This window comes from Pleurodeles waltl, chromosome 2_2, assembly GCF_031143425.1.
Source record: "Pleurodeles waltl isolate 20211129_DDA chromosome 2_2, aPleWal1.hap1.20221129, whole genome shotgun sequence".
Lineage (NCBI taxonomy): Eukaryota > Metazoa > Chordata > Amphibia > Caudata > Salamandridae > Pleurodeles > Pleurodeles waltl.
This window is the reverse complement of record NC_090439.1, coordinates 857,733,189-857,754,803: the sequence shown is the minus strand read 5'-3', so window position 1 is coordinate 857,754,803 and position 21,615 is coordinate 857,733,189.

Genomic DNA, 21,615 nt, shown 5'->3' with positions numbered 1-21,615 from the left:
ATTGCTATAGTCAACTGTTTATAGATGATATCCCAACTGACCTTTTAGTAGCTTTGGTGCCAAAATCAATTCTATATCTTACAAGAATTTTAAAATTATTTGGAAGTGTAAGGTTTTGTTTCCACCTACCACTAGACATTTCAAGGATTATTTTCATGCCCAAATTTATTTTGTTGATTTTATCATTAAGGGTAAAGTCTATGCAGCTTAAAAGGGTCTAGATGTCTTAGGTTGGGGGCACTAGGCTGGTTTAAAAAAGCTTTGATAGCCAGTGAAGTGCAGGCATGTGTGAAATTGCAATTACGCCGGAGTAATCAGAGTATTTACAGTATTTTTGTATTACACTTGTGACGTGAAATTACACAATAAATATGTGATTACACCCACTTGCATAATTTAGAGCATTTTTAGTTGAAATTGTCTACTGCAAGAGCACAAGAACAAAGTGTGCACAGCTGTTGTCTGCTGTTGTTCATTTTTTGTTGCACTTAGCACAAACTTCTTAGTGTAAAATGCATTCTTGGGTCCTTTTTGGATGCGAGGGAGCATTTTTTAGAAACTATTACGGAATGCTGGAATATGCTCTTGCATAATTCTGTTTACTCTTTCATAATTTTACCATAATTTTGCATAATTACACTACAGCAAATTACATGAGTTACTCCCACCCTTGTGAAGAAATTCCTCTCAGTAGTGGAGGATGGTAAAACCAAATATTGGTATGAAATGTTTGAGCTTGTCTTTAATCTTCTGGGAGTTACTGAATATTACAATCATGGAAGCAAGGTGAAAAAAGAATGTGCACCTGTAAGAAACAAATTGTGCAATTTTCCTTTTAGCATATATGAGGACCTTCATTAACACAATCCAAAGTATGCTATATGAAAATGTGTTTGAGGCTGTCCATATCATTCTGTGGTTATCTCCCCATGTCCTTGTCCAAATGAATACTGGAGCAATGCATATGTACATAGACCTAAGAAAGCTGAATGAAGCACTGTGGACTGACGGTTTGTCTCTCCCAAGGATAAGGATCTTAAGTCTAGTATTGGACTGTCTAGTTGGTTAACACATTTGAACCTAAAATTGCACAGTACTCCAGCTGGCACCTAGCAATTTTGCAGAATGTCTTTTTGCTTGGCTTGGCTTCATCTGCCTTCCTGTTCCAAGTCATTGGTTGAAATGTAGTGAGGGGGCCCCCAAAGTTTTGGTATTCTAGGATGACATATTAATGTTTGGCAACACTCTGAAACAGCATTACACAGCAGAAGAATATGTTTCAGAAATCTATCAGAAGAAAGGTGCAACCTTACACAAAGATAAGTGACATTTAGGGTACCTGAAGTTGAATACCTGGGACATGTGGTGAACTGTGATGAAGTGAATCCTGAGCTGGGGTTAGTGGACAGTATCATCAAAGCACTCATCCTTGTTGATAAAGACCAGCTCAGGCTGTTTCTTGGTATGTGCGAGTTCTACACAAATAAAGATTAGAGAAGACTTTTGTCGGCCGTAGATGGATTTCAAAGTTGAGGAATCTATTAGTGTGTGGTCACAGTGGTTTGGTGAGTATCAAGCATATGTCTACGCTGTTGCCTCCCAAACAGTCAGTGTTGGCGTCTGATTGGGTATGGCAAAATTAGGCCTTGATATTTTAAGACCTTCCCATATTCTGACTATTTAATGTAGATAAATATTAGTCATGATTGAACATTTGTCTGAGTGGGTTAAGATTAAGTTCTTGTAGGAGGCCACATTGAAAATTGTTCTGTGTTTCTTGTGGGACAGCTTCAATAAAGAGGGAATTGCCAAAATGGTTCCCAAATTACTGACCCAATCAGGAGTAAAAATACTTGATGACCCCTTTGTATTGACCACTGAGTAATGATATAGTTGAGCAGTTCAAAAAGTGTTGGTGGATTGTGTTCAGAGTACATACCATTATAATAGGTATTTGTGTGATGCTGTTAAAGGCATGCTGTGGGCATTTCGTGCAACCAGGCATATGTCTACTGGGAAAACTCATTTCAGTTGATATAGGGAAGAAAGGTTAGCACACAAAATTAATCCAACTGAATATTGAGTGTTTGCTACAAGGACAATGTTTCCATTGATGATAAATGGGCTTCTGCTAAATGAAAATCTGACCTTAGGAAAATTAATTCCAAAGCTGTGCATAATCTAAAGAGCAGAAAAAAGAGCCTCTCCTATTAATAAAAAGGCTGCAAAACATTTGTGAATCTGTTTGTGTCATGGCCATTAGACAAAACTTTGTGAGAGTGAAAAGTTGGCAATGGTGGCAAGCAGGTAGGTTAGCTAATGTCACCAAGGAAGTAGTGTCTCTTTCTTGAGGAAAAGAGGTTGATGTTTTTCAATGAAAGAGTGTAAGACAACTTTATCTAGTGATTTTTACAAAAAAGGTTCTTTAAAAACTTTGTCTAATGAGTCTTTATGTCTGAAGCTTTGATGAAATGATCGTCTTTGCCAATTTTTTCATAAGGTTCATTCAGTATTTTCTTTCTATCTCTTGTTGTGGAGCTTTATTTCTCTTTAGTATTTTTCTTTTTTCATTTGTAGTTTCGTTTTATTTTTTATTCTTTTCACTTTGTGTTTTATTGTCTTTATTGTAAAGTTTACTAAGTGGGAAAGGCATGGTGACTGGAAATTTCCATGATGGATTCTGCCAGTGTGGAATCCTACTATGTCAGAATAGAATAGAATAGAATAGAATGTTGATGTGAGTTTGAAGACAGACAAAGAATGGGATGGATATAGAGAAGAGTCTGCAGTTTTGAGTGGCTGGTGGGCAACAGGTAATTTATTGGTCTGATACTAAAATAATATTCTGTGGAACCGTATTTATAAAGCAATGCAGGAACATAATAACCATCTTATCTAAATTTCTGGTCGGTCATTTTCCAGGGCTATTAGTGCAGGCTTAATGTTTTTCAAATCCAATCTAAAAATCTGTATTAGATCTTCACCATAATACATAGCCCTTGTTGCCACACCCAACATAGACATGGTGTCACTACAAAGACAATGGTTGGGTTGGAGTTGGCAACCTATATTCTCCTTAAATGTTTAGATAGAGCTCAAAAGAGCAATAAAATAGCTATTATTCTAATCACTTTTCCGTATGAAAGCATAAGTGAACACTGACCACCGCTTCTGTTGTCAACTTCAGACCACTGATGGGAGAGAGAGTCTAATTTATAATATTCCTATGTAAGATGTCGAAGTATGAGCCAGATAATCTTCACACAGAATATTCATCTTATTAGAAGTTACCTTGTGGTCTATTTCACCCCGAAGGGACTCCAGAAACAACCTAGACTCATTCCAGTGGACAATGTGCAGCACAACAGGAAACAAACCAAAATATTTAGGCTGGCTGTGGCTATTGTAGTGGAGTAAAAGTGGTTCAGATGTCAGAATGCCAGACACTGATAGAGGCCCTACTTGTTCTGCTAAAATAGACATCATACAATAAATCAATTATCAATGACAATTTCTTACAAACCTAATGACAATTATGGATTTTCAGACTCACATAATGCCAAGTCAGGCAGCTGAGTGATGTTTTTAGCCAGAAGGTCTTGTGTGTTGCTGGCAGTCAAGTTGAGTTGTACTTAGAATATTTGTTAAGGTGCCAAGAGCATAGGTTGAAGGGTCAAGGAGAACAGTTAATTTTTCTTCAAGTGCTAACGGGGGACAGATTTATGAGGAGTGATGCAACGCTGTGTTGCAACAGTGTTGCATTATAAAAACAAATTGTGCTTCGGTTCGCCATTTCCTTGTGACACGAATGTGCCATATCTGTGGAACAGCGCACCATGTTGTAAGGTCCAAAGCTGCATCAAACATTTTGGCACAAAAAATGACGCCACGTTGCATAAGACAACTGGCGCTTACATGACACAAATCTGATTTGCACGTCGTAAAGCACTTGGAAGTGCTGCAAATCAGCATTGCGCCATGTGGAGTGAGGTTCGTCACAGGATGTACAAGAAAATGACGCATTTCAAAAATCTGAACAGCAAAACACAGCAAATGCAGGAAATGAAGAAACAGCATCTACAAGTTAGGAGGACAACAATGCCCCAGCCAAGATGACGAGGCAGCAGGACAAAAGAGGAGGAAGAGGAAGAGCTATTTCAGTGAGGAGAGCCAAATATTAATAGCTGAGGTGACAAATAATGAACACCTCCAAATTGCCATTAGGGAAGAACAAAGCCATTTGACAGTCCATAGTAGATAAGACCAACAGTGTTGGACAGCAAAAAGGACAGTGTCAGAGCTGAAAAACAGGTGGCATGACTATAAGCTCAGGAACAAGGTGAAAGTTGCTAAAAACCAGAGGGCAGCCTTGCGGACCAGAGGAGGACCAGAGGACCAGGAGGAATTGGACCCATTGGAGGAGCAGGTGGCTTCACTCATCCCAATCAGTTGGTGGCAGGAGTTGCCAGACAGAACAGTGCTGGTGTTGTGGACCAGGATAATCTACAGGGTAAGTGTGATCAAGGAACAATACAGTTAAACATGTCATGCGGTGCAGAGCAGTAGCACACTTTGTTGCACTGCACTGTGCTGTGTGCAAGGGAAAGGGCAGAAATGTCTAACATGTCAACCCATATATCACATAAGTGTTAGTTTTTTTGCCCAGTGACAATTTGTCCAGTCCAGTCCAGCTTGGCAAGGTTTCTCAGGTTTATGTGTGTTGGATTGCCCCAGTCCAGGTTGTCCTTTGAATACTGCAACTTATGGTTTAATGTTTAACAGGAGTGACCTGGAGTACTAGTCCCACAATACAAAGCAAAATACCTGGACTAGAGCAGCACATCATGCATGGACTTGAGAAACCTGCCCAACCTTACTGTGGCAACACAGGACCCTTGCACCACAAAGCAAATGTGTTTGTCGTGGGGCTGCTCATCCAAAAGTGGAGTGTGAAATAATGCAATGGAATGGGGTTGCCAGAGGATCAACTAGTCACTTGGATCATGCGAAGAGCCATGTGTACAGTCTATAGCATCAAACCATATTGCATACAGCTATCTGGATGTACTGGGTCAGATCTCACAGGTATTGTCTGCCATGTTTAGAGACCACACTACCTCCTGTCTTATGCAAATGAATATTGGGGGTGGCAGTGAATGCAAATGATACACACCAGAGGTCAGTCAGTGTTTGATGGTGTCGAAGCTTGGTGCTTCCCTAATAGTGTAGTGCCATGTAGGTGTGGCAGAGCACATTGAACTGGCAAGGTGTCTGAATGGGGAGCCATGGACCTCAAGGAAAGGGGTGATGTTTGTGCCGCAAGATAGCCTGGATGACAGACATTCACTGCGGCTTTTTGATAGTGTTGCACTTGTGCAATAACTGACGGAATGGTAGAGAAGAGGGCTTTAGTGCACTACACTTGACATGTGGTGTGGGCCTCGCAGAATGTGTAGCAGGTGTCAGGAGGGAGGTGTAAGCAGGAAAGTCTGACTATGCTATATATGTCAAAGCAGGAGGATGTTAAACAGTGAACTGTGAAGTGACAGGATGAGCCAGGTGTCCAGGATGGAGATCTGTGATACTCTGAAAAGGGCCAACTTGGGTAACAAAAAGAATGAGGCGAGCTTCAATGGTTGCACAGTGCTTATTCCCTTCAGAGATGGTTTGCCGTGCCCATCGGTCTGGACTCTGGAGGGGACTGTGTGTGCTAGGAAACCACAGGAGTGCACACAAATAAATAAACCCTGCCAAGTCATGCTTGTACCCATTCCTGCAGTGTAGCAAGACTGCTTGCTGTGTAGAGTTGTGTGGATGAGTGTCAAGTATGATCTCTTGACCTTCTGAATGCACAAATTACATGCTAAACTGCCATGGGTTCATTTTAGAGCCTTGCTTTGGCACACATATTTTAGCTTAGGCTTCTGTCCCGTGCCTTTGTACCCAGTTACATGCTCTATTTCCACTTATGTATTTTAATTCATTTTAGCATAACTGGTTTTTAGCGGGATGTTTTATTTCTCTAATCAGCAGCTATTCTGCGAGTGTTGTTATTGCTTTTAGTGAACGACATTTCACAGTGTACTTTTGTTCAAGGTTCCCCAGCGATGTACTTTATATTCTATCTAGTATTACCGCCACAGGAGTGCGTAGCTACCCTCAACATTTAGGCAGATGATTACATCAGACCTGTTTCTCACAACATAACATGTTTGTTATAAAATATCACACAGGCCAAAGAAGGTTGGAGAGGTCATTCCTGTCAAAGGATCCATCTTATGCTGTATGCCATTTCATTGCCACGTTGCTGACCTCAGCCCTGTCTTTACAGTCAACCGAGGAAATGGCAGGCAGACCCCTGCTTTTCATGTGTGGGGGTGGGTGTTTCTTCCATGGTCCTGCTGCCGGAAACCAGCAGTCTCATCCCCATGAAGAGAGTCCTACGACATGGCACAACCAATGATGGTAAGGCACTAATATCACAGGTTTCCTGAGTATCTCTTTCTTACATGCATTAAAGGTACCCTAAGTGCCATTATAGAGAGACATCCCTGGTTGAGGGAATCCTCCTCAGCTAAATAAGGTCTACCTGTCTTCAGCTGTAGGTTGATCAAGCTTGAACATTAAAAGGATTCCTCTGTTGGTGTTATCCCTATTGTTTGATATGGCACAACCAGTAAGTATTCCAGAAAACTGTAGACAACCCGTCACACAGTTTCTCTTAGCTAATGGGCTAACCATTGATCGTGGGGAAGTTACATTTGTGGTTGAAGCACATGACGCTTACAGAACAGAAATATTCTACTCATGGGTCACCTTTCCTGTAGTCAACGCAGACTCAAATATATTTCACACATACAGAATAGCTAGTGTACCACAACAATACAGAGCATACCAATACTTAGAGATTGCTCTAACTTATCAAGAATACCATGACTGGTTTAATGTCACCTTCCCACATGTAATACAACATGTTAAGTTAGATCCTTTAAGTAATGATAGACCTACATGGCCAACATTGGCTACATATACACCACATCCAAACGTAAAAACTATGCAAGTAGCTGAAATACATACATTATACAATGACCTTGTAGCTATATATAGACTCAATACAATTTGTAATGCAGACTTTAACCACCGACTCAGCGAGGTCTGCTCTAGCTATAAATCAATTGACTGTTACAGGGATAAATCCACAACCTGGCCATTCAATAATGGGGAAAGCACCCACTGAGCAAGAGAAGATATTGTTCTGGGTTGCACACAAAAACAAAACAGCTGGAAGCAGTGTTTCCCCATAAGGGACCCCAAGATAAACATCGAATTCTCACAATACGTTTGCCTTTTTGGAATGGTTCCCTCAATAGAGGATTGTGCCACTTGGACCACAGTATTTGCTGCAGTATATATCACCACACATGGTACACCAACATGTGAATTTACCGCAAGTGTTTAAACAAATTCAAAATGAACATGGGCAACCCCAGCCCTGGATTTGGAGATGAAACTGATGCACAACTTTGACAAAGTCTCCTAAATTATTTGAAGTCACTTTAAAGGGGAAGCAGCAGCATTGGCAATCCACCACAGCTCTGGGCGATTCCTCAATGGAAACAGGAACGCAGGCTGCCAAAGATTATTTCTGAAACTTATACGAGTGCAGGTCAGGATAGTCTGGGGGCCAGTCAACTAAACCACAACTACAGAGTACTTCCGGAAAAAAAAGGTACTAAGCAGGCACAAGAGAGCTCCAAAAAATGCTGGGATAAACAAAAATAAAGAAAGAAGAAGCCAAAGAGGAAAAACTCTGCAATGGGAGACCTCAGAGAAGTGATATAATCTTAGAACTAGGGAAACTTCAAAGACTCCTGACAGATACCAGTATACTGACAGTCAGACATTCTTCAGAAACTTTTACCAAAAAAGAAGAGAAACTTCCACAGCAAAAGCCCCAATTTAAAAAAAAAAGTTGCAGCACTTTCAGTCAAACATGCCAAAAATATTGAGAACACTACTGAAGAACAGAACGTCATAATATGTTGCCAGAATCTTTTAGATCTTCTGGATGTGACACCAACTAAGGACTTCCTTGAAGTCAAAACAAAGGACAGGCTTGTCTCCCCACCAGACAGGGTTTACAAACTAAGTACAGATTGAGGGAGATATAGAGTGCACTATTGATGTTATCTTATGGAGAAGATTAACACTAAATTATGACATTTTATTGGCAGAAAAAGATTGTCCATCGGAATTTGTCTGCGTACTCCCACAAGGGGAAGATGTCAGTTTGCCTTCTTTCTCAGTACTAGTTCCCGATCCAGTAAAAAAAGCTTACGCCACAGATTGAGCGTTGGAGCAAGCCCTGGCTCTGTACCACAAACATGTAGGGTTGGATAGAGTTTCCCCTACCACGTTATTCCTATAAGATTCACTCCACAGATCCAGCCTCAATATCCAATTAAACATGAAGCTACGGCACTACTGAGAGAAATTCTCACACAACTTGAGTACTAGAGAGTAATTAAAAACTGTGTATCCACAATGAATAATCCTTTATTTCCCATAGCAAAACCTGACCATTCAGATAGAAAAGTGTTAGATTACAGACACTTAAACAGTCACACACGCACATTTGCAATACAAAATGCACATAGCACAGCACTCATTAACAACATAGGCCCTCATTACAACCTCAGCGGTCTTCCCTGAAGACAGCTGAGTCTGCAGCCGCCAGAATACCGCCATTGCTGGTGGTATGTCTGGCTCCCTATTTTGACTTTTCCACTGGGCCAGCGGACAGTCAGCGGAAAAGTCACATCAACATTGCTGCCCGCACGTAATAGAGCCGGCGGCAATGCTGATGTGCAGCGGGTGCAGTAGAAATGCGCTATGGGGCTATGCCTGGGGGCCCCTGCACTGCCCATGCCAATTGCATGGGCAGTGCAGGGGCCCCCAGGGGCACACTGAGTCCCCTTACCGCCAGCCTTTCCATAGTGGTGTCTACAGAAAGGGGAAAGGGGAGTCGAAATCCCCAGGGCAACGCTGCTTCCTTAACAGTGAGGATATTAGGTTCTGTTTGGCTTCTTCACTTACATGGGGTCCTGGGCGCACTAAACAATTTGCCCAGAAGGTCCTTGGGGGGACGTACCCCTTATGAGGTCTCGTTTAGGAAACCTATGTATGTCCCATGGCCGGGACGGCCATGGCGGTATATCGCCGGGACAGCCATAGCGGTATATGATATTCTGTACCGCCAGCCTGTTGGCGGTATGAACACCACTATAGCCCTGGCGGTCACCGACCGCCAGGTTTATAATGAGGGCCATAGTGTGTAAAAAACCACACCTTGGATATTGCCAATGTTTTTTGCTGCCAAAATTTTGTGCTGGAACTTAAGAGCTTTCATAGCACTAGGCCCCCAAAAGAAATGTAGTTGTTTTCCTCAAGGGTATAGGAACAGTACTGGATTGTTATCTGCCAATGTGACATCTCTGTTACATTATATTGATTCTGAGACGTATTTCTATGTGGATGACATCTATCTCACAGATGACAACCTCAATGCACACTTGGCCAGGGTGGATCGAATCGTTTTAGGATTCACTGCCCAAGCCTATAAATTTAATTTTAAGAAAAACAAAATTGCTTTTCTTAGTGTCCTATTTTTAGGATACGAATTACCTGATGAAGGCAAGGGCCTAGCCCCTCACTTTCTAGAAAAATGCGAGCAATTGCAAACTCCAAATACCATCAGGAACTTACAGTCATTGTTGAGCCTCTTCAACTTTGGCAGAACTTCCATTCCTGAATATGCACAACACATAAAAACCTCTTTATGACCTAGTATGTCCAGATTTCTCAAGCAAACATTGGACACTAGAATATACATGCATACTTATAGCATTACAACAAGACATGCTTGAAGCAAAATTCTTACATACACGTAACAACAAAATTAATTTGGTCATCAGAGTAATTTCTGGGCCCGTCTGGTTTACCTATGTCACATTCAATGAGGGTAACACAGTACCAGTAGCATACAAATCACATTTGTACTCCTATGCAAAACAAGGTTTTGCACCATCAGAAAAAATACTGAGTGCTGTTCAGATGGCTGTCATTATGGAGAGACCACATGTCCAGGGGAAACGCATCATTGTTGTTACTCCAATACCAGCCCTTGAGGCTCTCACCAGGCTAGCGTCCCGAGTGAAAAAGCAATACACCCACATTGGATTCAATGGGCAACGTCTCTGACAGCCACTGATATTGATTATGTTTTTGACCCTAAACTTCAAAACCAAGAATACGTTCAATATGAACTTGAGCATCCCCTGCCCACTAACATCTTGCCTCTTGTTCAATACCAACTAATCATTTATACCTATGGTTCAGCACAACCAGCTGTAGGTACCAAACATCAACACTCTGCCACTTGCACAGCCATTAGCTGGGTAGTGAGGGATGATAAATTCCGCCCCCAGCATACCTACATGCAGACCCTAGTGAACTGCACAGCACAACTTGCAGAGCTCAAGGATCTAATTTTGGCACTGGAACACACAGATCCTGAAGTTTCTAATTTGATTGTGTGTGATTTATACTACTGTGTCTAGTCCTTCAATGAATACTTTACATTACTGGCACCTAAACAGGATCAGAAATTCAAAAGGGAACCCCATCAAACATAAATTCTTGGGAGGAGTAGCAGATCTGAAAGACAAGCTACTAAAAGCTCATGATGTTCATACATTGAGTCATCAACAGGTAGGAATACACATTTTAAGAAACATTTTGGCTACGGCTTCTGTTGCTGCAATTACTCGTTCTCACATGAGATTGGATGATGAAACTAGCTGCTGTGACAGCCTCGGCAGACAGCAAGCCCTTACCAAAAGCATACCCTGCACAATATTCCTACCACTTAAGTGCCAAAATGTTCCAGTTGCAACAATTAGAGGAGTGGGTGGTTGTGCAATCCTCAACCAAAACCAGAGAATAGATCTCATTAAAGCAGGGTGTTGCTTCTGCCCCAGCTGGTGTGGCACCTACCAAGTCCTTATTACAAAACCTCTATTGGTGGCTGTATCTATCCAAACAGACTCAATTTGCTTTGACATCTGTCAACAAATTAAAGGGTCCAACCTCAAGCCTCATCAGAGATACCCCTCTTAGTTTCCAACAAACTGTTACAATGTGTGTACTTGGACCATTTCGATCCCCTACAACCTGATGGTGTACAGAAATACATCTTAGTCGCTACACATTCATGCTCCAGATTTCTGTGGGTACGGCCACAATGATCAACTGACTCCCTAACTGTTATTAAAGATTTGCAAGACTTTATTTGGACATATGGTGTTGCAACATTCCACTCGGACCACAGCACTGCTTTTGGCTCGAAGGCATTCAGGGTCACCATGGCAATGATGGGTGTTCAACTCCATTTCTTGTCTCCATACTATCCCGATGGAAACGTGGTCGTGCAATGAAAAAAACAAGACTTAAAGCAATCCTTAACAGTGAGGATATTAGGTTCTGTTTGGCTTCTTCACTTACATGGGGTCCTGGGCGCACTAAACAATTTGCCCAGAAGGTCCTTGGGGGGACGTACCCCTTATGAGGTCTCGTTTGGGAAACCTATGTATGTCCCAGACCTTGATGGCCCTGGTGCTGTAGCGGCAGAAACTCCATTCAACATAAATGAATGAGACGCTGTTTTACAGGACATACAACAATTCTGTGATGAAAATTCATATGCCTCTGCTGCCTCCTAAATAATGAGGTATTTGCCAACAACATCTACCAGCTGGATTCCTAAAGTTAGGGATCTAGTGCATGAACAAAATTGCTGTAAAGAAGGAATTTGGCCCATCATATAGAACACCGGTTCCAGACGTGGGAATACATGGTACCAGCGCTGTCATTTTACAACTGCTGCCTGGTTCTAAAAAAAACTGCTTTGTTTCAATTGACAAAGACAAATTGAACCATGTGGCTGATCCTGTACAATATACCAAGAGGATTCCTGGGTGGTTCCCTTGTCTCTCTCACTACCCTGATGGATATCCTTATTCAAGCACTAAACAATGCTTCAACATTCAGCAATGCTACAATTGTCTCCCTGTGCTTGGGGAGGTCAGAGAATAAACCTTTGTTAATTCCTGTCACTGCTTCATCTACAAAAAATGACCAAGATGTAGAGTTATACTGTTCTAATGCAACACAAAAGGATGAGATTGTTTATTATGAACCACCATGTGATGGGCCGACCGGAGACAGCCCGCACACAAAACCGACTGGTGCTGACACTGCCCCAGGTGCTCGGGAACAACCTGGGGCAGGAACCAATCGGATGTCCCTGACGGCCGTGACTCAGGGACCAGGAAGCGGAACCTGGAAGGGAAGAAAAGCCGGCGTCTCGTAGTCGAGAGGCGAGCGACCAGGAAGAAGAAGAGAGCGGCGTCATTGGAGTGCAGAGACCTCAACGAAGGGGAGAAGAAGACGAGGAGGAGGCAAGCCGAAGACCGAACACCGCGGCGGCCCGGGAGGCGGAGCGAGAAACCCCGCCACGCTTCTGGAGAAGCGTGGCACACCCAGGTGCGTTTTCCTATCAAACGGAGGGGAACCTGAGTGGCGGGAGGACGAGAGGAGCAGGGGGAATAAAAGCAAAGGGGGAGTGGGTGGCGGGGATTACAGAAAAGAAAAGGAAATAAGGGTAATTTTTTTTGAAGGGTACACATTTCTTAAAAGAGCACACAGGGCTATAAAATCATTACCATACAAAGCAACGCGGTAGTTGCAGCACCTCAAGGAAGGGTCTCAGCAGCAAACCAACTGAACAGCAGCAAAGCCAAGAGAAGGAGCTGTAAGAGGAATGAATCCATGAAAGACAGAGAGGTCTAGTAAGAGGGAAGTAGAGGCTACGAGAAGTAAGGGAAAGACAGTATAACAGAAAAATTGTAGTTGAGAAAAAAAGAGACACAGAACACTATAAGAGGAAAGAGACAATAGAAAGAGAGAAACAGAATACACAGTGACAACTGGAACAGGGAAAGGAAAAGAGAGAGCAAGACATAAGAAGGACAGAGGAAGAAGGAAAAGAAGAGGTAGAAAAGGAAAAGAGACAGAGAACAAAAACTCTTACCAATACTTCTTTTGTTCTTGTCCACGCATGCGCTTCCTGGGAGCCCTGAAAGAGAAGGGAAAGACCACATAAGAGGTGAAGAGCCAGGGAAATGAAATAGAAGCCATCCAGGACACAATACAAGAAAGACTAAGAAAGATTTATTCGTCATTCCACAATATTCTTCAATAAAGCACAATCGAAATCTAACCTAGAGCTTCGTGTCATCCTTACACCTGGCCAACCACAAGTGGTGTCAGAAGTGGGATCGGAAAAGGACCATCGCCAACATGGAGGAGAAACCAACCTTGGCGGACATGATTGCCCAGTTAGCCGAGGGGCAACGGCATCTACAAATAGTTTGAGAGCAACAGCTGAAAGAGGCCAAGGAGGAACGAGAGGCCTTAAAAACGGCTCTTAAAAGTCAAGCAACCATAATAGCCAACAACCAGCTGGTTCACGAAACAGCTCTGGGAATATTGACTGATACCATTGCTCACACAAAAGTCCATCCTAACGTACCGAGTAGTGTGCTGCAAAGATATCAAGAACATGAAGATCCTGATTCCTTTTTTACTAATTTTGAAAGGGTAGCCAGTACGGCTAACTGGCCTGAAGACAAGTGGGGCCAATATATAGCCCGCTACTTACCGGACAGTTGAAAGCCGCCTATCAGGCAATTAACCCTGGTGGCACCCTTTCTTATAATGAGGTATAGAAAGCTAACCTGGAACGCATCGGATTGGATAGCGAGAGCTATAGAACCAAGTTCCGTCAGACAAAATGGCAACATCAAGAAAACCCCCGCACCTTATACTACCGGGTGCACCATGCAGCGGGAAGATGGTTGCACCCCACAGAAACTACTAGGTAGGAAATGTTTGACACCATTGTCCTTGAACAATATCTGGACGCCTTACCACCCAGCACACGGAACTGGGTTTGACAACATCCGGGGTTGACAAACCAGACTGCCGTTGACCTAGCCTGTGCTTACCACCGGGCACAAGACTTTTGTACTGCATCCGGTAGGCATCCCCTTCCTTCTTCTGCCCGACCAGCAATAGCCAAGAGTATAACCCAGCGACCTACGGCCATACATGGCCCGGAACGTTCTCTCCCTACGCCTTCGGCAGCTTCAAGTTAACCAACCACAGGGCCACATTGTTATCATTGTTCCGAATGGGGCCATATTGCTAGACACTGTCTGTTAAAAAAAGATCCGGAAGAGCCGATGGAAATAGGGCTGGTGAAAGGGCGAGTATTATGGTCCGGAGGTAACAGACGGACCTATACTTTAACAGTCCTATTCAATGATATCGAAAGAACGTCTCTAGTGGATTCGGAGTGCAGTCAAAGCGTGATCAGACAGAACTTGGTCCTACTCGGACAAGTCAGGTATTGATAGCATGTGTACATGGAGATCAACGACCCTATCCCGTGGCTTCAGTACGCCTTAATTGGAAAGGAGAAGACAAAATAATAAAGGTGGGGGTAATTCCAAGTCTAGGAGAAGATCTCATCCTAGGTACAGACTACGTGGATTTTTCCTCCCTCCTCAATAAAGCAGGACAAGAACAACTTGTCAACACCAGAGCAGTACGCGCTCTATTGGCGACAAAAATGCAAAAACCCAGCACTCTCAAAAAAACATAACTTATGCATTGTTCTGATATATTGTGGTTTAACCTTTTGCATTGCAGAGTTCAATCCTGAAAGCTTATTTTTAATATGCTTACAAATACTGTTCCTTTGCAATGTATTGCTGCAGGTTTTCAGAGTGTGTTAGGGTGTGGCCCCTTTCCAGGGCCTTCCAGAGAGTTTCCCTGCAACATGCCTGGGCGTTGTTCTGGGCTGGACCAAGACTCCCAGTGCTCACTATTCAGAGGTCCCGGTGCAGAGCAGCAGCTTCTTCCTGAGCTCCTGTCCCGGCGGCCTATTTGGATCTTCCAGTCTTCTGCCCTTCATCCTTCATTGGTAATCATTGTTCCAGGCGGTAAGACGGTGGTTGGACTGTTCCGACACCGTTATTGAGAATTTTCATATTCTTGGTTTAATTCTTAAATGAGTAACAGATTACTTGCGCGCTACCATTTCTTGACGTTTATATGGTAGTTTATAAATAGGCAAGACGGGCGATTTGTTTCATAAAGGTTTGACTTTTTTATTTATTGCGTGCTACCATTTCTTGACATAAGCATAGTGGCTTAAGAATCGGCAAGACGCGCAATTCGTTTTATGGTGTTTAAACATTGTTGTCCATTGCGCGCTACTATTTCTTTACATTTACATGATGTTTTACGAATTGGCAAGACGCGCAACTCATTTCATGAGGATTTAACTTTGTTGTTCATTGCACGCTATCATTTCTTGACATTTACATGGTGCTTAAGAATCGGCAAAAGAAGCGCGATTCGTTTCATTGTACTTTGATCTTGTTATTTATTGTGAGCTGTTATTTCTTGACATTTACATCGTGTTTTACGAATCGGCAAGACGCGCGATTCGATTAATGATGATTTGACTTTGATATTCATTGCGTGTTACCATTTCTTGGTATTTTACATGGTGACACTCGAATCGGCAAGACGCACGATTCTCTCCTCGAGTTTATTTCATGCTGTTTATTGTATGCCACTATTCTAAGATATTTATTATGTAATATTCGAGTTGACAAGTTATGTGATTTGTTTCCTGAATCCATATTGTGTTATTCATGGTGCACAATCCTTTTATGGTGTTTAATATATATATATATATATATATATATATAAATATATATCTGCAATATGCGCAATTTGTGTTGAAACATTTTAAGAGTACACAGAAGGCCAGAGTTTCTCGATGCAACATTGTATGGTCCTAGCATACATTCTCAATACAGGATTTATATGACTGGTTTAAAATGTAGTTAGAATGTTTTTTCTGATTCTCATGTAAAGGAAAGTACTTGAATAAGAAAATTTTCATTTAATTCATCTTGATTCCCTTACAGGTATCCGGCCATCTTGAAACTTAGTCATTTTAAACTTAACTCTTAGATTGTTCATGTTTTCAGAGTGACTAGGCTTAGAATCATAGTCTAGTATTGATTTCAGGAGATATAATTTTCATATTGTGTGTTCTAACCTTTTTCTTACTACAGGTCTCCTTCCCAGCTGTTCCCTTCCTAATCCCCTCTTCTCCTCTTGAACTCTCTCAGTCTCTGTCATTTATCTATCAGAGTCTTGGAGCTGTTTAGTGGTGGACGTGTTGGGAACGTGCACAGACCCCGAGGATCTGGTGACTCTGACACAAGTACATAGGGCATGGTGGGAAGAGGTACCTTTTGGGGTCAGTGAGGAAGAGATCAGAAAACCGCAGGGAGATATCCGACACGAAGATCTCACACTGAAACATGCATGGCACCAAGCCCTGAACCCGGATGACCATGTGGTAGGTCCCAAGTTCCTGGTAAAAAACAATTTACTGTATAGAAACTCCTCCGCCGTAGGGGAAAGAGCACTACAGCTAGTGGTACCACGGAGCCATAGACAGCAGGTCCTACAATTAGCCCATGGGGATAATGGGGAAGGACATATGGGGAGCGAGAAAACAGAAGAAGCGGTATTGCAGCGGTTTTATTGGCCAGGAGTGTTTGGAGATATTCGGAGACATTGTTCTGAGTGCCCGAAATGTCAACTCCTGAATCCCTCTCCACAACGCCCAGCACCCCTCCAACCCCTTCCCATTATAGAAACCCCTTTCACTAGAGTTGGGATGGACATCGTAAGGCCCCTAACTCCTTCGGTGAGAGGACAACAATATATTCTGGTGTTAGTTGATTATGCTACTCGTTATCCTGAAGCCATACCAATCCCCAGTATGCACACAAAAACCCTAGCTCAGGCCATGATAGAATTTTTTTCACGAGCTGGGTTTCCTAAAGAAATTCTCACTGATCAAGGGACTCCCTTTATGTCGAGGCTTATGGCAGAAGTCTGCCGTTCCCTAAGGGTTAAACAAATCAGAACCTCGGTTTACCATCCCCAAACAGACGGTCTAGTAGAGAGATATAATAAGACTATCAAATCCCTACTTCGAAAAAGTATTTCCGACACAGGAAAAGATTGGGAAAAGAAACTACCCTTAGTGCTCTATGCCATACGCACCCGTGTTCAGACCTCCACAGGGCATAGCCCCTTTGAGTTGTTATTCGGGAGACAGACCCGTACCCTTTTAGAAATGTTAGTCGAGCAATGGGAAGAATCGGAAGAAGAGGTTAAAGACCTCTTGACATATATCCGAGAACTACGAGAAAACCTCCAAACGCTATGGGAAGAGGCCCATTCCACCTTCAGAGAGGCCCAAGACAAACAAAAACAGATGTACAATGCTAAAAGTGCATATCGAAGTCTGAAGGTGGGAGACACGGCATTAGTTCTCTTACCTAGCTGTGAAAACAAACTCTTAGCCGAAAGGCAGGGTCCATATGAGGTCTTCGAAGAGATCAATCCCACCACATATAGACTCGCCATGCCCCAAGGCTCCGGAAGGGAGCAAATATATCACATCAATTTGTTAAAAAAATGTCAGGAACCCATGAGCGACCATTCCGTCATGTATATCGAACAGGAGACAAACTATGATATTCCCTTCCCTTCCCTTCCCGCTAGCTGACCTCACAGGGACCCTCCCCCTCAAATAAACCCCACACTCCCAAGGCCCTATCTTAGGCAACTCAACCACCTGATCGATAACAACCAAGATGTATTCTCTAAATCCCCGGGACGGACATCATTAGTACAGCATGCGATTCATATCAAGTCCGACAGTATAGCCCGAAAGTGACCCTATCATATCCCTGAGGCAAAAAAGAAAATCATAGAACAAGAAGTGCAATCCATGTGAGATGCAGGCATCATTGGACCATCTATTAGTCCATGGTGTTCCCCTGTGGTACTTGTACCAAAGCCTGATGGAAGCACTCGCTTTTGCGTTGATTTCAGACGCGTCAACGCCCTGTCACAGTTTGACGCATACCCCATACCCCGCATCGATGAACTTCTCGATAGATTAGGTCAAGCTCGTTATATGTCCACCTTGGATATGACGAAAGGCTACTGGCAAATACCATTACGGACAGAAGATAAGGAAAAGACAGCCTTCGCTACCCCATCCGGCCTCTATCACTTCACGGGCCTTACATTTGGTCTTCATGGGGCCCCGGCCACCTTTCAGAGACTTATAGATGGGATATTGCGACCTTACCATCAGTATTCAGAAGCATATCTCGATGATATCGTAGTCTACAGCATGACATGGGAAGACCATCTGAAACACTTAGACACCATCCTACAGTCCCTGAGAAAGGCCAGTCTTACTGCTAATCCTGAGAAATGCAGGTTGGGGCACACAAGAATTAAATACTTGGGCTATATACTTGGAGAAGGACAGGTTAGACCCCAGGTTGAGAAAATACAGGCCATCACTAAGATCACCCTTCCACGCACAAAGAAAGATGTATGAGCCTTCCTTGGACTCGTAGGATACTATAGATAATTCATACCTCAATTCTCCACCATAGCACGACCGCTTACCGACCTCTTACGGAAATCCTGTCCAAACACTTTACCCCCTCTCTCTAACATAGGACGACAGAGCTTTGAATTGCTAAAGACCGCGTTGACCTCTGGACCGTGTTGTGTTGTCCAGATTTCCAGAAACCCTTTATCGTACCAACCGATGCCTCAGATGTAGATCTTGGGGCTGTCCTTTCCCAAGACCAGGACGATGGGACACTTCACCCCGTCATATACATAAGTCGGAAGCTCCTTCCACGGGAACTACATTACCCCACATTAGAAAAAGAATGTTTGGCTATCAAATGGGCAGTGGAGTCCCTGCGATACTATTTAGCAGGCAGAACTTTTACGTTTGTGACTGATCATGCTCACCTTACGCTGACTTTTTATCGCGCTATCCGACTTTGGAGCGTCTTTATCAGCCGCTCGTTAGGGGGAGTGAATGTGACGGGCCGACCGGAGAAAGCCCGCACACAACACCGACTGGTGCTCACACTGCCCCAGGTGCTCGGGAACAACCTGGGGCGTGAACCAATCAGATGTCCCTGACGGCCATGACGCAGGGACCAGGAAGCGGAACTGCGGAACCTGGAAGGGAAGAAAAGCAGGCGTCTCATAGTCGAGAGGCGCATGACCAGGAAGAAGAGGAGAGCGGCGTTGTTGGAGAGCAGAAACCTCAACGAAGGGGAGAAGAAGACGAGGAGGAGGCAAGCCGAAGACTGAACACCGCAGCGGCCCAGGAGGCGAAGCGAGAAACCCCGCCACGCTTCTGGAGAAGCGTTGCACACCCAGGTGCGTTTCCCTACCAAACGGAGGGGAACTAGAGTGGCGGGAGGACGGGAGGAGCAGGGGGAAGAAAAGCGAAGGGGGAGTGGGTGGAGGGGATTACAGAAAAGAAAAGGAAATAAGGGTAATTTTTTTTGAAGGGTACACATTTCTTAAAAGAGCACACAGGGCTATAAAATCGTTACCATACAAAGCAACGCGATAGTTGCAGCACCTCAAGGAAGGGTCTCAGCAGCAAACCAACTAAACAGCAGCAAAGCCAAGAGAAGGAGCTGTAAGAGGAATAAATCCATGAAAGGCAGGGAGGTCTAGTAAGAGGGAAGTAGAGGCTACGAGAAGTAAGGGAAAGACAGTATAACAGAAAAATTGTAGCTGAGAAAAAAAGAGACACAGAACACTATAAGAGGAAAGAGACAATAGAAAGAGAGAAACAGAATACACAGTGACAACTGGAACAGGGAAAGGAATCAATCAATCAATCAGTCCATTTATAGAGCGCGCTACTCACCCGAGAGGGTGTCAAGGTGCTGGAGGGGGGGGGGTGTTACTGCTGCTCGAAGAGCCATGTCTTGAGGTGTTTCCTGAAGGTGAGATGGTCCTGGGTAGTTCTTAGGTGTGCGGGAGGGAGTCCCATGCTTTGGCTGCCAGGTAGGAGAATGATCTTCCTCCGTCGGTGGTTCTGTGGATCCGTGGGACGGTGGCGAGGGCGAGGCTGGCTGAGCGGAGCTAACGGGTGGGAATGTAGAACGAGAGGCGGCTGTTGAGGTATTCGGGCCCATGTCGTGGAGTGCTTTGTGTGTGTTAGTGAGGAGCCTGAAGGTGATCCTCTTGTTGATGGGGAGCCACTGCAGGTATTTCAGGTGGGCGGATAGGTGGCTGTGGCTTGGAATGTCGAGGATGAGGCGTGTGAAAGCGTTCTTTATGCGTTGTAGTCGTTCCTGAAGCTTGGCAGTGGTTCCTGCGTATAGGGTGTTTCCGTAGCACAGTCAGCTTGTGACGAGGGCATGGGTAACCGTCTTTCTGATTTCGGCGGGGATCCATCGGAAGATCTTCCGGAGCATGCGTAGGGTGTTGAAGCATGATGATGAGACGGCGTTGACTTGCTTGGTCATCGTGAGGAGGGAGTCCAGGATGAACCCGAGGTTGCGTGCGTGATCCGAGGGGGTTGGTGCGGTGCCCAGCGCCGTGGGCCACCAGGAGTCGTCCCAGGCGGATGGGGATTGTCCGAGGACCTCCGTCTTGTCTGAGTTCAGTTTTAGTCGGCTGAGCTTCATCCATTCTGCGACGTCTTTCATTCCTTCCTGTAGGTTGGTTTTGGCGGTGGCAGGGTCTTTGGTGAGGGAGAGTGTCAGCTGGGGTGTCGTCGGCGTAGGAGATGATGTTGATGTTGTGTTTGCATGCGATGGCGGCGAGGGGGCTCATGTAGATATTGAAGAGGGTTGGGCTGAGCGAGGATCCTTGGGGTACGCCGCAGATGATCTTGGTGGGTTCTGAGCGGAAGGGAGGGAGGTGGACTCTCTGGGTTCTGTCAGAGAAGAACGAGATGACCCAGTCCAGGGCCTTTCCTAGGATTCCAGTGGTGCGGAGGCGGGTTAATAGGGTGCGATGGCACACTGTATCGAAGGCTGCCGAGAGGTCCAGGAGGATGAGGGCGGCTGTTTCTCCGTTGTCCATCAGGGTCCTGATGTCGTCGGTGACTGCGATGAGGGCGGTTTCTGTGCTGTGGTTGGCTCGAAATCCAGATTGGGATGGGTCGAGCGAGTTGTTAGCCTCCAGGAAAGCAATCAGCTGCTTATTGACGGTCTTCTCTATGACCTTGGCCGGGAAGGGAAGAAGAGAGATGGGGCGGAAGTTCTTCAGGTCATTGGGGTCTGCCGTGGGTTTTTTCAGGAGGGCTTTGATTTCTGCTTGTTTCCAGTTCTCGGGAAGGTGGCTGATGCGAACGAGCTGTTGATGATGTTCCGGAGATGGGCTGCGATGATGGTGTTGGCTATGTTGAAGATGTGATGGGGGCAAGGGTCCGAGGGGGAGCCAGAGTGGATGGTGTTCATGATGCTTCTGGTCTCTTCTGAGCTGATAGGGGTCCTTGAGCTGAGGGTAGTGGTGGGGGCTGCTGTTTCGGTGGTAGGAGGCGGG